The sequence below is a fragment of the Ambystoma mexicanum genome, chromosome 6p (assembly GCF_040938575.1).
Source record: "Ambystoma mexicanum isolate Mex_15411 chromosome 6p, UKY_AmexF1_1, whole genome shotgun sequence".
NCBI classification, from domain to species: domain Eukaryota; kingdom Metazoa; phylum Chordata; class Amphibia; order Caudata; family Ambystomatidae; genus Ambystoma; species Ambystoma mexicanum.
Window position 1 is genome coordinate 1,503,260,726 of NC_090935.1, and position 17,074 is coordinate 1,503,277,799.

Consider the following 17,074-nt stretch of genomic DNA (forward strand, 5'->3'; position numbering starts at 1 on the left):
ATGTGGGCAGGACAAAGATTAATATGCAAATGGATATTTCCCATCTGTGAAAGGTACAGTGAGCAAAAAGCGTGTGCTGCAAACTCTCACCTCAGAACAGGTTATCATGCCATGTTCTCTTTGGAGACGAGCGCCGGCTACCTTTTGTGGGATACCAAACGGAAGTCGAACTTTTATTTTAAGGCCATCTCCACATTGGCTTCTGCAGTTCTTGGGATCTTTGAACAAACATAATGCTCGTCTTTGGTCTGCCATAGAATAAATATTACACAGAATTTCAGTGTAGGACGTCTTGATTCTATTAAAGCCACAGAGGTTAGCATTATCCCACCCAGTGGCGTGAGATATGTGTGAGTAGGCCATATTTTAGAGGTTTGCTGACAGCCGATTGTTGCCAAGCCCATACGACCACCGCTTTCTGACGCATGAGGTCTCTGTTGCATTGTAGAGGAAAAGCAGAGAACAGGGTTAAGGAGGTGGAAGATAGCTGGGAATCTTAAAAGGATAGTCTAAGCTTCTGCAAAGTAGTGATCTGCAAAATTACAGAGTTCAAGTGGAGTATTGCACAGTTGCAGTGCAAGCAGAATTTGTGAAGGTCATCAAAAGAAGACAAGCGATCATCAACAGGAAGTGATTGAAGCAGTGAAGCTTGGATTGGTTGATTTTTCATACAAAAGAACTACACAAAGGAAGGAAGGCATTGGGGACTTTAATTTCCTTTTTGAGTAATTTTTCTTGTTGGGTATAGTGATTCAAAGGTTTTATTAGCTGCTGAAAATTCAGTATATAAAGAAAATAAGCATATGTATGTTTTTAAGAAACAACTAAAAACCTCCCTGTTCGACAAAGGTTAGGGTTAACTATCCCCCTTTCATATTGCTGGTGCTCTGAGTCCTGTATCTCACTGTATGTACCCTTACATCAGTATATTGGGAGTTCTTGATATACATGGTTCTCGTGTTTTATGCTTTTTTTCCCTCTTTCTCCCTTCTTTTGAACTTTCCATGTTATCTGTTGTCTGTCTTTTCTTTCTCTTGTGTGCACCCTGAGGCCTTCGGGTTAGTGGCGCAATACAAACATTTAGATAGATAGATAGATAGATAGATAGATAGATAGATAGATAGATATGCACGTCGCCCTACACTCCATGCACTGAATGTCTGGGAAATCTTTATTGTCAATGTAATGAACTTACTGTATCATGGTGACTTACTCTATGAGGCTCATTGTCCACAACCCTATGGAAACCCTGAGGTTTCCTTGCTCTGTTGCCACAATTTCGAGGCAGGGTTCCTATTCTAGTTTTTCTGACACATTTCTGCACAGCTATATGATCAGGGCGTATCTGAACAAGCAGACATGTAGAGAAATAAAAACGACACAATTGTTTGTGATCAAACAATTGTGTGAACAGATTTATGTAAATTCTACAAAAATATCCTTCACCATCATGGTGTAGTGAGTCTCACACCATCCCATAGAAACTACAAATTTGGCAGTTTTCATAACATATAAAACAACATCTTTTGACTTATACAGATGAACCTTGTACTGTCAAGGTTTTTCAATGACACAATATACAATACAAATAATGTATTCTTTTTGCCAATGTTGGCACACTTAAACAAAAACAAGTCGACACAACAGTATTTTGGCCTATGGTATCCTATTAGCTCCAAATTATGCTGCCCTTCTTCGAGACGGGAGAAGTGAAAGTGTTGCCTCACTGCCCGTGGTGTAGATCTACAATGAATTGGAAAATGGATGTAATTAATGTTTGTTGTCCAGGGAATTATTTAATTGGGCTCATAAGTAGCTGTAAAATGCACCCCGAAGGGGGCTTTGAAAAAGCTTCAAAAAGTTTATCATGTCGTGTAGCTAAGACACAGTGAGTCTTGGACCTCTCCAGAATCCACACTTTATATGCGTGGGGCAACGTGACAGTGTTTCACCAATAACATTAACCTTCTCAGAAAAACACTACCAAAATTTGTTAGGCGCTCCCACAACTTTTGGAGGGGGATCAAGGAATACTCACTTCAGGCCTTTCCCAAAATGAACTGGATATAATTAACCAGAAGAAGTTAATAGGAACTCAAATACATGGTAAATTCATGCTTGAATATTTAAAGGCAGGCATCAACCCAGAAGGATTGCAAGTGAAGAACATCCCTAGGGTTTTTGTTGATAATCCCAACTTTAAGCTCAATTTCAGCGGAATAAATACAGCAGGGACAGGTTGATCTGCGTAATCTATACAGCGGATGAAGACTGCAAGATCCAGGGTGAACAACTAGCGGATTTAGAGAAACAGTTCTTAGAAAACGTCACAATTAAAGACGCAAAGAAAAAGCTTGAGCAATTAGAAGATGAGATTAGCAAATTCAATCAACAATATACAGGAAGGTCTGCAAGCGCAAAAAGAATCTGCAGAATTACAAAGAGGAGAAAACATATCCATACCTAAGGAACAACTAATATACGGAACAACAACAAAAAGGTGGACATAACAGAAGGAACAGATTCGTAACTTTTTCAGCCACGTCCGGATCATCTAGTGAGAGTGACCAAGGAGCACTGACAGGGAGAGGAGTACCAGAACCCCCAACACAACATATTTTCAGAGAGGGGGCCAAAGAGGACACAACAGAGGACCCAGACAGCCCCAAGGGCAGAGAATGAGAACATGGCAGCGGTACAACAACCAATGAATACTGAGACTATTCCAATTTTTAACTTGTCTTCACATGTCCTCAGTGAGACTTCGGCATGACTGCTGAGTAAAGGGATATCCTTTGTACCAGGAACCAAAGCCAGACTGTTTGAAACTGAAGTGGAGCCGAGACGTTTTTTCAGAAAAAGATGATTTGAATACTTTTTTTGGATCTATAATCCAGAACATCAAATGGAAAGAGTCAAATAGTAGATCAGAAACAGAGAGAAATCATACTGGTTTCAAAATAAAGTCTAGGTTTCGAGGCCCCACCACATACTATCCTGTCTGAGTTCACTGCTTTTGGGAACTTAGTAACAAAGGAGGTCCTTGCCTCATTTTCTAATAAAAACATTTTTCGAGACAACACAACAGAAGAGAGAACAGCTCGAACAGCACTTAGCACAGACAAAAACATACTAGAAAATCTGCAAAGGAGTGGGCATAGTCATCATGGATACTATAGATTATGAAGCTGAGTGCCTCCGGCTTCTGTCAGACAGACATGCCTACAGGGAATTGGAGATTAATCACACAAGTTGGCTACAAGAAGAAATAAGAAATCTTACCGACTACGCAGAGATGGGGGAATGAATTTGTTTGGAGGAAATCATTTTCCTCATCAAGAAGACTCCAACAACACCAACATTATATATCCTACCCAAAATACATAGACTCTAAGAAACCACCAGAACGGGCCATAGTATCTGCATGTGATTCACTATTGGAACCCTTATCCCTTTACACAGACTTTTGTCTAAAACTATTTGTCATACAGATGACAATTCATTAAAGATACCACAAAGTCCCTACACATTGTTGAGGAAATAAGGATAAAAGAAACATGCATAATGGTGGCCATGGATGTAGAGGCTCTTTACACTTTAATCCCACAAATGGAATGCCTCGAAGTGCTACGACAAGTCCTAGACACACGATCCGACATCAATATGATACCAACAAACTTAATTCTAGAGTGTAGCCGTTTGGCTAGGACTGAAAAATAAATTCTATTAAAAAATAGATTTTTTAAACAAACAAGTGTTCAGTATGGGGGCCACTTTTGCACATGATGTGGCCAATATTTGTATGGCGGATTATGAAAATCGATACATATATACCAATCCATACCTGTCAGAGATCGAAGTGTGAAAACGTTACATAAATGACGTTTTAGTCACCTGGGCGGGGGGCAGCAGGCCAACTACAAGAGTTCCTCATATGGCTAAACCAACACAACACTAACATCAAGTTCACCATGAGGTGGGGTAACTTCTCAATAGATTTTCTAGATCTACACATTTACAGAGCAGGCAACCAATTGAAAACTGAATTGTTTCGAAAACCCACGGATCGCAACAGCCTATTGCATTTTGATCTTTATCATCCCATGGGGTTAACACACAACTTGCTGTATGGACAATTCCTGCGCATTTGCAGGAATTGCACAGAAAAAGAAACATTTGCCAAACACTCCTTGGACCTGAAACAGAGACTATCCGACAGAGGATGCCCAAAAAAGCCATTAAATAGACATACAAAAGAGCATCCAACACTCCGAGAAGTATGCTTGATTCCCAAACCAAAGGAGCCATTGTAACGATTGGTCTGTGTAAAAACGTACAGCGCTATTAGTAATATTTTGAAAAAAAAAAATAAAAAAAATTAAATCGATCAACAAACATTGGCACCTTATAAAAAATGAAGGAATACTGAAGAAGAAACCATTGTTTGCCTTAAAAAAACAGGAACCTAAAGGAACATCATACCTATCGGGAAACTAAAGCACAAGCCTCTTTAGAAAGATCTTGGAATCCATCACTGGTAAAGGGACACCCCAAATGTGGGAAATGTTTGGCGTGCTATTTCACAGACAAAAAATTGCTTTTTCAACATGGAACCATCAACTGGCATCTGAATCAACACACCAACTGCAATAGCAAAATGGTTGTGTACATTATCCAATGTCCTTGTAACCTGCTTTATGTGGGTAAAACCATAAGACCAGTGAAACAAAGAATATCAGAACACTGGTCATGTATTTGCAACCAAGTGGCAGACAAACCCTTAGTGGACCACTATAAACAGATGAAACACAAAGACAGAGATCTATTTTGGTTTGTACTGCAAGGTACTAACCTCAACAGAGGGGTGGAGATCTGGAAAAAAAGTTAAGATGTCTGGAACAAAAATAGATTTATAAATTAGACATGGTGCGCCATGTTCGAAACATATCCATTGAGTAGAGTGGCGCATTAAGCAGATAATCCTGACTATATCACCTATCTTAAGTACAGGCAGTAAACACATAACCTAGACAATACCAGAACAACACAGGTTGATGTAGCAATTTGTGGTGAAATGCATAATTGATTTGTCACTGGTTGTCCAATATGTAATTGTATATGTACTTGCTGCAATCATTTTAGAATGTTTATACCAATGAAGGTGTGTACTTTTCATATATGTGCTATGTGAGACGGTGTGATACGAATCAGATGTCGAACAACCACATTGGATAGAAAACACCCAAATACACATCACAGTCTTCAGTCAAGATATCGCTTTGAGAATAATTATGCAAACATTTATGTGATTTTTTTCCCAGTCAAGACATGGATATGAAAATAACGATACAAACACATGTGGGATATTTTGAGAGATTATCCAATACTACATGCACGTTACAATTGCAGTGCATGTTATTCCTGTGAAACAGTGATTATGAATATCAGTACGGTCATTTGTGTCTTTTTTCCAGTACCAATACTGGTTGTGAGTATTGAGGGATGGGATTAATCCCCTGCAAAAGGAGGTCTGCAACAGATGAATAGAAGTGTGAGCCTGGGACCCAGGTTGACCAGCACTAAATTCTAAACAATTATTAAACCCTTTTTCCACTTCATTACCTTCCCTGAGCCGAACATCTCAACAAATGATTTTCTAATCATGTGTATTTTAACCACTAGATCAGGACGCATGCACTTTAGTATGGTTGAACAGCCATAGTAAACCGTAATGAAACTGTTACACTATGGCCACCATGTTCTAACCCTCGGTTAAGGACTTGTTCCCTAACACGTTGCATTACCTAGGCAACATATTGCCGGGTAACCAGCATGGAAGGCTTCAGCATTGCCAGAAGGGATGGAAACCAGCGGCTGTACAAGATTCAACATACAGCGGTAAGCCTCCACGGCAATCCACTAATCAGCTTAGGAGAGAGCAGGTTTTGAAAACGTATTTTTCGATCCTCTAGAGACACATCTGAATGAGCAGTCTGTGAGTCCTCTGCTATATAATGTTCGGCACCAGCAAGGCGCCGCCGCAGAATATAACGGCAGTAGGCACTTAGACATCACTGGCAATATCGAGTGCAGACAATCATGCGATCACTCCTAGATATTTTTTCCTCTGCATTTATATTCCGGTCTACCAGTGCGCACTAATGAGGCATTAACAGAAGGGCAGATACATCACCCCATCCCCTTGACTTCATGATACCTCACCACCCTTAGCTATTTTTCGGGTAGACTGAGGTAAGACTTTGATTACCATTTCTTCCTACATGGTGAATGACGTGTTTTTAATTCAATAGTAGAGTTACATGGTGCCTATTTTCTTTGCCAACTAGGACCGAGGCGGATACAGTGGAGACTAATTATTAATCTATTAACCCATGAGGTAAGCAGTCTACCATGTACTTAGATGCTCTGCAATTCATCCAATATATAGTACAAAATACTAAGTACTATTCATTTGTGTCTTTTTTGGTCGCAGGCAAACTTGTTCTGAGCTTGTCAACACATGATACAGACTCTATACGCGTGGAACAAAGTCTAAGGAAACTCTAAAGTGCAGATTCTGGAGAGGTCCCAGACTCACTGTGTCCTAGCTACACGACATGGTAAGCTTTTTCAATGCCCCCTTCAGGGTGCATTTTACAGTTACTTATGAGCCCAATTAAATAATTCTCTGGACAACAAACATTAATTACATTCATTTTCCAATATATTGTAGATCTACACCACAGGCAGTGAGGCAACACTTTCACTTCTCCCGTCCTGATGAAGGCCAGCATAATTTGGAGCTAATAGGATACCATAGGCTGTAACACTGTTATGTCGACTTGTTTTTGTTAAAGTGTACCAAAATTGGCAAAAAATAGACATTATTTGTATTGGATATTGTGTCATTGAAAAACCTTGACAGTACAAGGTTCATCTGTAAAAGTCACAAGGTGTTGTTTTATATGTTATGAAATGTGCCAAATGTGTATGTTTCTATGGGATGGTGTGGGACTCACTACACCATGATGAAGGATATTTTGGTAGAATTTACACAAAAACTATGCAATTTGTTGTGATCAAACAATTGTGTGAACAGTTTTATTTCTCTACATGTTTGCTTGTTCAGATACGCCCTGATCAATTATGTTTGATATACTATACAATGCCTGGAGTGGTCAGGGAAAAGCCAGGTGCCCCTTTTTGTTTTATATAATGCACAGCTACATGGAAATAAATCGGGTCACTGCCCTTTCTAACTCATCTCCTGTTTGGATTATTTGGTGAAAGGCTGTGGGATTCAAAGCAGGCAATGACTTTGTAGGCGAGTGGCAGCTCTGGTAGGCCAAGGAAGTACTAGTGTTGAAGAGGTCAGCAGGTGGTTCAATAGCTTCTCTGAGAGGTGAGGTTGGCTTAGAGGGTCGATGCGTTTTCTAGTGGGCTCCTAATCACCTCCATGATCTCGGCTGCTGATTCCTACGCTCACCCACCTCATTCTTACTCTCCTATTTTTATCGATCCGATGCTCAGTCGTCCTTGTGGGCTTACGGCTTGTACTCACTCTGGCCCTCCTACTCTCTTTGGGCTAGCCTACACAACATTCTATCATATGCTCATCCACCTTCCCACCAGTCCCACACAACTTGTGGACCTACATTGTGTATTGCTGTTACTGGAACTCTCCATACATCTCTAAGGGAGCCACAATCCTCCTCCACTTCTAGCCTCTCCTCCACCTCTTTTCCTCCGTTACTCCACAGATGTAACCCCCCCCCCCTCATGTCTCCTTGAATCCTACCTTCTTCCCGCAGCTTCCCTTCACAACTTCCTCCTCTCCAACTTGGTCTCAGTTCGCTTCCTGAGATGTTACTCTTCTCTGCCTCCCAATCTTTCTTGTTCTATGTGAAAATCTCACCTGGAAAATGTTACAAGGAGATTCCCCCCACCGACTCCTAAGGCCAGAATATGCTAGGGCTGGTGTTATTTGCTATTCTAAACTCCAGCCATAGAATATTTGTGGAAAGAGCTTGATTGTAATCATGTAGTCAGGGTACATATTTGCGTAAATATCACCCCATGTGAGATTTTCACTGGTTACTGTCTTCCTCCCCCAAACCTCCTTCTTCCATCTCTCCAACAGCTATCTCATCCTCTCCTGTTCTCGTTTCTCCTGCACCTCATCCAACCTCCCCAGCTTCAGTACCTTCCCCTGTACCTTTACATCGTTCCTGCTCATTCAGATTCTTCCACACCTTCAAGCTCTCCTGCAACTCTGGTTTCTCCTCTGCTCTCCTACTCACTGCTCTAAACCCGCACACTAGCCTGCGGCTGGTTTATATAGGGTTCTTAAGTATCTGCATTTGTGGGTCATTATTAATGTGTGTGTGTAGGACCGGTCAAGGTCTAACTGTGCTTGGTGCTCCCGGTCTCTTCTTCTCTCTTGTAATATTCTGCTTGCTCTAAGGACTCCCAGGTGAGAATTACTAATGCATTCTTGCATTTAACATTACCCTAATGATTTAGTATCTGTGGCTGGCTGCTTTCTGGAGCGGCAAAACTCCTCTCATAATATTGCTTTCTTTTTAAAAGGCAAACATCAGTTATGGGGCACATGTAGGGAGCTCTGCCACTTGTTTACGATGTTATGGGGGAGACCATGAGAGACCCACCATACTGCCACAAAGCTCCACCATATGCAGCAGATCGTGCTGTCCAGCACCCACATGCAATCACCACAAGGGTCAGGTAGGGGGCATTTTAACAATATGTATACCGACATATAAGACTAATTAGTTCTGTGGTGAAACACTTCACTTCCCCCACCTATTCGCAAAACCACACCCTCCTAACTTTACCAGGAATTGTTTGGCTAGGGCCATTTCCAGCCAAAGTGAAACTGCATTTCCTCTTAAGGTCTGCAGAGAAGCCAGGCAGAATAAAATCCAGGATATGAAATGCGAGAAACAATTATCCTTCTGTGTCTACCAAAAGGATCGGAACCGTGGAGAATGAACGTGAAAAGGGCAAGGAAATACTAAAGAAAATCCGCAGATAACAATAGAAATTCATAAATGGGTTTATGCTCAAAAAGGCTTCAGTAAAATGTTTTTCTACATCTAATACAAACTAGTAGGCATACAGCCTAACAGGCAAAAACATTGTGGGATTGACGTTCTGCCCTTCCTCCAGTCACTGTTGTGACCGTTATTGGCAGGATCATTTAGCAGATGGCAGACCAGGAATATTCCCCTCCGCCCTGCCTTAAACATCAGGCGCATAAGTAACGCTTTTAAAACTTTATTTTAGATTAACAGAACACAACATTTGGCAAAGAATGCATCCTGACATGTTATTGACAAAATGTACATAGAACAGAGGCCATGTGTAGGTGAGGTTCAGTCTTAAAATGGGTGTAGACAGCGGTCTCCCTTCCGCATGCCAACATTTCATGATCATTCACTTCCGGTACCACCTCCTTTATGCGCAGCATGGTTCCAGAATCCAGTACGTGTATTGTTGGTATTAAACTGCAGGATGCACAGAAACCTCCTATAACACAGGAAGTGTTGTGGTAAATGCAGTCCGCTTCTTTTTCTGCAAGGCACCTTCAACACAAGCATGTTTTCTAATCAATAGGCAGGGCAAATTGGTCAGTAGAATGTCAAGGATGGTCTTAGAAAGGTTTGCTAGGTAACCTTCACTATAGCTTTCTTTATAATCTCGCTTCTGGTGGAAGAAATGCTACCACATCACACACTTCTCCCACACGCTTCTTTGAAGTGACCTTGGGTCCCAAATCTGTTGTCCACTGTTTATTAACGGTTGTCTCTTTTAGCACGTGTCTTTATATTGGGAGGTTATCTGCTGCAATTCGGTTTGGGTCCCGTTTGGTTATGAGAGTTCTGCTGTGTCTGGATTGACATCTAGTGGTTGGCACCTTATTTCCAGGTGTTTGAATGCCTGAAGGATCACAACACTACATGAAGTTGTGCAGGCACACTTATCACACTCAACTAATAATCAAGTGCCAACTTGGAGGGCTACGGAGCTTGTATTCCCATAAACCACCTTTCATTTCAAACGTCACTGCCTTTTTTATAAGCAGTTGCACAAGTCAAACAAATAAAGGAAGTAATGTTTTTAAAAAATAAATTTAAAATAGGCTTAAGGGTCAGTTGTTACCTTAATATGTGCATGTTTTCAAATAATTCGTACAATAGATTTTAAATGTTTATGAACGCTCAAACTATGCATGATTTTTTAAAAGGATAACGGTCAAAGGCAGTGGCATAGGTCATTGCTGCAGAATTAATATTGCAATTACACTTCAGAAATAAAAGTGTGCAAAGAGGAAAACGTTATGAGATATTAAACGTTTTAATTAGATGCACAAAGGCTGTGCCATAAAACATCTTCGCAAAGCCCCATTCTCATTATTTCACCATGGTTACTAAATGCACATATAGCAGGTTCTTAGAATTTCAGAGCCAAAGTTAGGCATAATGCCTGACTGAGCTGCTGAAAGCACCTGTACATTTCAGTGAAAGCAGCAGGGTCGGTGAATTCACCTGGGGATACACACAGCAGCAACATGCCGATGTTACAAAGCTAAAACAGTCTTTTACATGTCAAGTATGAATTCATGTGTTGCGTGCAGCACAATCAAGCCACACAGGGATGGAAATATCTAGAACGTCTCCCTTTGTGGAGAAAAAAAGGAGTCGTTTTAGGCATAGGTCAGCACCGAGTATACCCGTATCAAAAATATACACCACTGCACGTCAGTTTTGTAGAAACATTCAAATGTACAAGCTGCTAACAACCTGGTACAAGCTACACAGTGACAGAACTGTGTGGTGTTGAAGTCGGTATTAAGTCAACAATACATTTGGATCTTATTAGCATCTTGTAAACCCTCAAACTCCTAAAAACGCGCATACAAATACTTATATGCTGGGGCTCCTGCTTGCTGTAACCCAATGACCCAGCATCCATTCCTTTCGTTACAGCCCATACTACTAGCATGTATCTCGGCTACGGGACATGTCAGAATCCCATTGCAATACACTGAACATATGTTCATTAAATTAGACAACTTCACTTGCATGAGTAAGCACAAGACTACTGTCCTTGGATTTTTAAAAGTAGCACCTCAAACAAATGGAAAATGACCTGGAATGTAAGTTCTTAGCCTGGAGTTTGAAAGCATGGGAAGGTGGAGCACCCGAAAGGTAAACATACATGCGTGTGGCTTAGAATGTCTATATACACATCGATGCACAGAACGGAGAGAGTTTGATGTGAGCCTCGTCTAGACCACCCTCTCACAGGCCCATCATTGGAAATCTCACATAAAAGCCCAGGTGCATTTATTTACCACCATTTCATTCAAAGCCCACCACACAGGAGAAAGTGCTGAAATCAGCGAGGTCAAGAAGACAAGGCAGAGACACCAAGAGGGAACAAATGAGGAGGTGGTAAGAAGTGAAAAGGAAACCAGAGAGGCCAGAAGAAGAGGAGCCCTCAGATTCTTCCAATTGCTCAGGTGAGTTCATCACATCTCTAGGACAGCCTGCTTAGAATCTGTATGTACATTTGAGAACTTGTCAAGCTGAAGGGAGAGAGGGCCTTGTAGTGTCTCTGTATGCCTTTCTAGATTAGCAGCACACCACCGCTACCTAAAGAAAAGCCCCTTATTGCCTTCAGGGTAAGCTTAGCGTCTCCTTCAGGGAAACGAGGTGATTAGTATGAACCATTCTCACAACGTAAATACAGATTTAGAACTGGCTCTTGTGTAGATGTGATGGAACAAGTCAAATGGCACAGCATCACAAGCACGCTCTTTTACTCTTGGACTAAGGCCCTTTTCTGCAGAAACCGTCAAAGGCAACATTAAAAACAGTAGTAGCCATGTCTAGGTGACAATATCATATAGTATTGGCGACACGTACACATGACGCTTGGAGGACACACGAATAGGAGAATGGATAAAAGGTGACGGGGATATCAAGCTAACCAATTATGCAAGACACCACTCGGGCTTCATTACGTGGTTACTCCTCCCCCCCCACCCTTTGCTGAATGATGAAAAGGCAAAGTATCTGCATCTCCAATCGGTCGCCACTCTCCACCGCGAGATGATCCTTTTCCACTTCTCACAGCCAGCAGGAAGGGAAGCCCAAAACAGTGCAAACGTTCAAGTACTTTGATACAGGGCTTCTGTAGTCTGCGTTCACATAAAATAAACCAACATCCAGTGCAGAAATAAACCTGAACATGAAAAGAAGACAGAAGGCGTTGTTAAGACTACCGAGAACATGTACATTTAAAACCTTTGCAGGTGGGCTTGCCTGATTTATCATACATAGACATTTATGCCACATGAGGAATGGCGGCTGAAGACTTCCACCCTACCTTTGGTAGTCCACTGGACCTCTTTCACGTAAAATTAAATTATAAACTGCTGTCAAAGCAGTGCTTAGAAACAGGAGGAATATGGCACATGGCTCACGAATTGTTGGAGGTACAATTTAGATAAATGTCCATTATGTATATCCTTGTGCTAAAGTTAAGGTTAAAACAATTTAATTGTACACCCACAGACTCTTTCATGCCAACTTAAGCCTCTTTTGGAGGTGTGGAAGGATGTCGTCAAATGTTTTTTCTGCATAGGTTTAAAGTGATATTTGCATACTTGTCATTTGTGACAGAGGGCAGTTGAGCAGAGCAAACAGAGAGCTGAAATCTCAGAGCGTTTTAACCCCAACCTGGCTTCACCCCCTCACATGCTCCCCGGCTCCAGTGCCAGGTTTTAAACCTAGTATTGGGTTGTTTAGTCTCAGGAGGATAGCTTGGCGGCAACATGCTCGCCTTGGAAGCAAGACAACAAGGAGCAACACAGGTTCGGTCCGTGCTTAGAAACCGCTGGGTATTAAGCGCGTTATAAATAACCTATCATATCATTCTTACCTTTAATGTGGAAAAAATGCTGTATGCTAGAAAGGAGGCTATGGCCTTGTAGTCATTATAATACGTAAAATAATTACTTAACTGTAGATATAGTCTCCAGCATTACGAACCTTTTTAAGATTCACATACTTGTAGCTTATTTGAATATTCACTGGCATTGATGTAGGAATCCCACTATCCATTTCACAATACACTTTCTACATAGATATCACCATCACTGTATAAGACTCCATATGGGGGCATTTTCCCAAAGGCCATTGGGACTTGTTACACCTTACCCTTCAAACGGCATTACTGACTTCGTAATTCCACCTCCAATACCTAACAACTGAAGCGTCAAAGCAAGCAACACTAACATGAAAGGATTTGGAGTACACGGAACTGAAAAAGAGGACATTGGGTTACGGGAGGGGGAGGTGGGGGGAAAGAGGTGAAGGGTTAACTGCTGAGTGGTTGATGTTTTTGGGAAAACTCGAGTACTGCTGTATGTAATATTTTTTTTGTAAATGACGGCAGGGAGAGCAGTGTTTTTATAGGAAAATCTGATAACAAAATACAAAGTTTGTCAACAAAAAAAAAATGCTTGCTCCACTGTGTATCTGATCATGCCTCTTTATACAAGCAAATAATGCTTGTGGAACTACATGTCGCTGTGTTACAATCGTTCACCAGGAATGTAGTCATCACTGTATCTCCCTTGGTAGCGTGTGCTGTTACTCTGCCCAGGGTCCATCTCTTAGTTGCCATACCGCAGAACTTAATTCAGCCGACAACCCATCCGAATGTTCCGTCTTAGCGGCACCGTAAGCCACAAAAGCGGTCATTCTCATTTCTGTCCACAAAGTGGCTCACAGTCCTTTTCACCTCTAGGGTACAGCAAGAATGTTCTGCCACTCTGGTGGTCTCATTAAAGGACACCGGTAGATGAGAAATGGTTGCTGCACTCGTAGTGTCACTTTGAGTAATTGAAATTCGATATATGATTCAGCGGTTGAGGAGGCCTGCATATGACAGTGTTATGAAATGATGATGGCTGTGCTACACAAAATGACACTCAGTTATGTGGCATGCATTGATATTTATATTTTATTTCTATCGCACTCATACACAAGTGTTTCAGAGCGCGACAAGGCAAGGGGGGGAACAGGGGAGAACAAAAACAACGATCTTACTAGGCCCAGTGACATTGAGAACATGCAAGTGCAGGGTAGAGGGGGAAGGGGGAGAAGTGCATGGAAAGGGGAACAAAAGGAGAGTGCGGAGCGAGAAGGAAAAAAACAAAAACAATAAATAAAAAGGCAACAAACAATGGGAGTGCAGCCAGCAAGCGGCAAGTGCTGGGTTTATGGCAGCAGGCCATGTAGGTCTGAAAGTGCAGGAAGAAAAGGGGGGGGCTGTATGGGTACAGATACAGACCCCAGTGGAGGGGGTGGCCCGGAGGCAGTGCGCGAGGATGGCAAGATGAGCAAGTACCTGGGCCCGGAGGACAGAGGGTGGCCAGGTGCATGGTGCCGAAGGAGAGTAGAATCAACAGGGGAGAGGAGAGGAGAAGGCAGAAGCAAAGAGGACGGTTTTGAGGTGCTTCCAGAACCGGAGATGGTTCTCCTCAAGTTTTAGAGTGGCAGGGAGGCAGTTCCAGAGGGAGTCCCCAGCCGAAGACAGATCTACCCCCAGCTCGTTTCTTTGAGAAACGACTGACCCTGAGGGAGTTAGAGGTAGAGGAGCAGAGTGCCCGAGATGGGAGGTATTTGCAGAGGGACAGCTGAAGGTATGTTGGACCCAGGCCCCAGAGACAATGCAGAGGGTTTTGAATTTAATCCTTGCATCCACTGGGAGCCAATGGAGAGATTTCAGAGCTGGAGAGATATGATCCAAGGGCTTGAGGCCAAGGGCAAGTCTCGCAGTTCTGTTCTGGATAAGTTGTAAAGGGCGGATAGTAGAGCCAGGTAGATTAAGAAAGATGCTGTTGCAATAGTCCAACTAAGAGAGAACCAGAGCTTGGGAGACAGTGAGCTTCTGGGGGAATGAGAGGAAAGGAAGAATACCTCTGAGGAGGTGCAGTAGGATGTTTGACTTTTTTGATAGATCAGCGATGTGGGCGGAGGAGGAGAGAGTGGAATCAAAGGTGACACCAATGTTCTTGGCCTTGCAGGTGGGGATAGGAGGAGGGCCAAGGGAGGCCGGCCAGAGAGTGAGGCGAAAGGAAGGTGATGGTGTGCCAATGAGGAGGATCTCTGTCTTGCTGGCATTAAGCCAAAGAACGATGGTGGCACACCAATCTTGAATGGCAGTTAGGCAATCAGTGATGAGAGAGGTGGAGGTGGTGGCCGAGGGCAGCGAGAAAATGAGTTGAGTATCGTCTGCGTAGCACTGGAAGTTTGAGCAGAAAATGGCAATACAGCGGGCGAGAGTTGCCAGGTATTGGTTGAAAAGCCAGGGCAAGAGGTTAGACCCCTGAGGAACACCACAGGTGGAGAGGAAGATAGATGATATTAAGGACCCAAGTTAGACCTGAGAGGGTCAATCAGAGAGGAAAGAGGTCAGCCAGGCCAGAGCCTGATTGGTGATGCCCAAGTTATCCCGAGTGAGCAGGATGGTATGGTTGACCGTGTCGAAGGCAGAGGAGAGATCAAGTAGGATGAGACCAGAGGGAATGCTAGAGTCAAGGTTGGAAAGCAGATCTTCACGGATGTTCAGGAGAGCAGTTTCCGTGCTTCTACCAGATCTGAAGCCAGACTGATGGTCATGGAGACATCCAACAGAATCAGAATGAAGGTTTAGCTGAGAGATAGCCAGCTTTTCAAGGAGTTTGCCTAAGAAGGGGGTAATGGAAATTGGGCGATATTTGGCCGGAAAAGAGGGATCTGCTGTGGGTTTCTTGAGGAGCGCATGCACAAGGGAGTGCTTAAGAGGGGAGGGGAAGGGTCCAGAGGCAAAGGAGTGGTTGCAGAAGTCGGCAAGGGCCAGAGCAAGGGTATAAATGTGGTCCTTGTGGTCCAAGAAGAGGGGTAAAACTGCAGCAGGATTGGCCAGTTCCATACAAATTTTAAATAGTTTGGACGAGCTGTTAGATGCCGCAGAGACACAGGCTTGAATGTGGACTCTCTTCTTGGTACGGACAGAGAGACGGTATTGCCTTTGGAGTAGGCGACAGGCCAGTTTGTCAGAGGATGAGCAGGAATCCCTCCATTTTCTCTCAGTCGCCCTGCACCTACGTTTAAGTGTAGCTAGGTCGGAGTCATACCAGGAATTGCACTTGGCTTTGGACTTCAGGCGGATCCTCATGACAGGGGCAAGAACATCAAGACTATCAGAAATAGAAGAATAGAGAGAAGACAGGGCTGTGTCAGGGTGTGAGTCAGCCAGAGGAAGAGGGGGTGGGGAGAAGGTGGAAGCAAAAGTCTCAACTGACACACGCTTCAAGGGCCGGATGTCCAAGAAGGTAGGTGGCAGTGTTGGGGTAGGTTTGGCTTGGGGGAAGAGAGAGAGAGACGAGAGGAGGTAGTGGTCACTCCAGGAGAGGGGAGTGGAGAGAGGGATAGATAGGGGGAGGATAGAGGAGATAAAGACATCAAGTGTGTGCCCTGCAGAGTGCTTTGGGCCAGAGGGGAGGATAGAGAGGGAGAGGGAATCGCAGAGGTCGCGAAAGAGCAAAGTTGAGGGATAGGGAGAAACAAGGTGAATGTTGAGGTCACCAAGGAGGAGGAGTTGAGTGGTTGAGGCCAGGAGAGAGGAGGAGAGGTCCGCCCACTCAGAGAGAAAAGAGGTGATTTGACCAGGGGTCCGGTAGAGCGTGGCAACAGTAAGAGAGTGGCTAGGAGAGATTGAGAGCCTGCAGACGAGGCATTCCAAATAGTATATCTGAGTGGGAATTATAGTGGCATGAATCCACTCAGGAAAGATCAAGGCTACACCCCCTCCAGGGCGAGTGGATCTGGGTGCGGAGAAGATCTTGTAGCCATCAGGGAGGAGAATGTCAAAGCTCATGACAGAGCTGGCCGTAAACCATGTCTCTGTAAGACCAAGGACGTCAAGGTCAAGTTCTTCAAGGAGGTGGCAGATGTCAGGAGTGTTTGACAGCAGAGCGAGAGTTGAGAGTGGCAAG

General features: G+C 43.2%; 1 protein-coding gene across 6 annotated transcripts in view; it reads right to left on the reverse strand.

Moving 5' to 3' along the window:
• Positions 1 to 9,281: 9,281 nt before the first annotated feature.
• PAQR3 (progestin and adipoQ receptor family member 3) overlaps positions 9,282 to 17,074 on the reverse strand; it is a 473,228-nt gene continuing 465,435 nt past the window's right edge. For 4 of the 6 annotated variants that reach the window (XM_069626346.1, XM_069626350.1, XM_069626345.1 and 1 more), the window contains one exon: positions 9,282 to 12,270. The gene's annotated coding sequence lies outside the window, so the exon portion shown is untranslated. The remainder of the gene's footprint in view (positions 12,271 to 17,074) is intronic. The other 2 variants (XM_069626348.1, XM_069626347.1) reach the window with 1 other exon arrangement.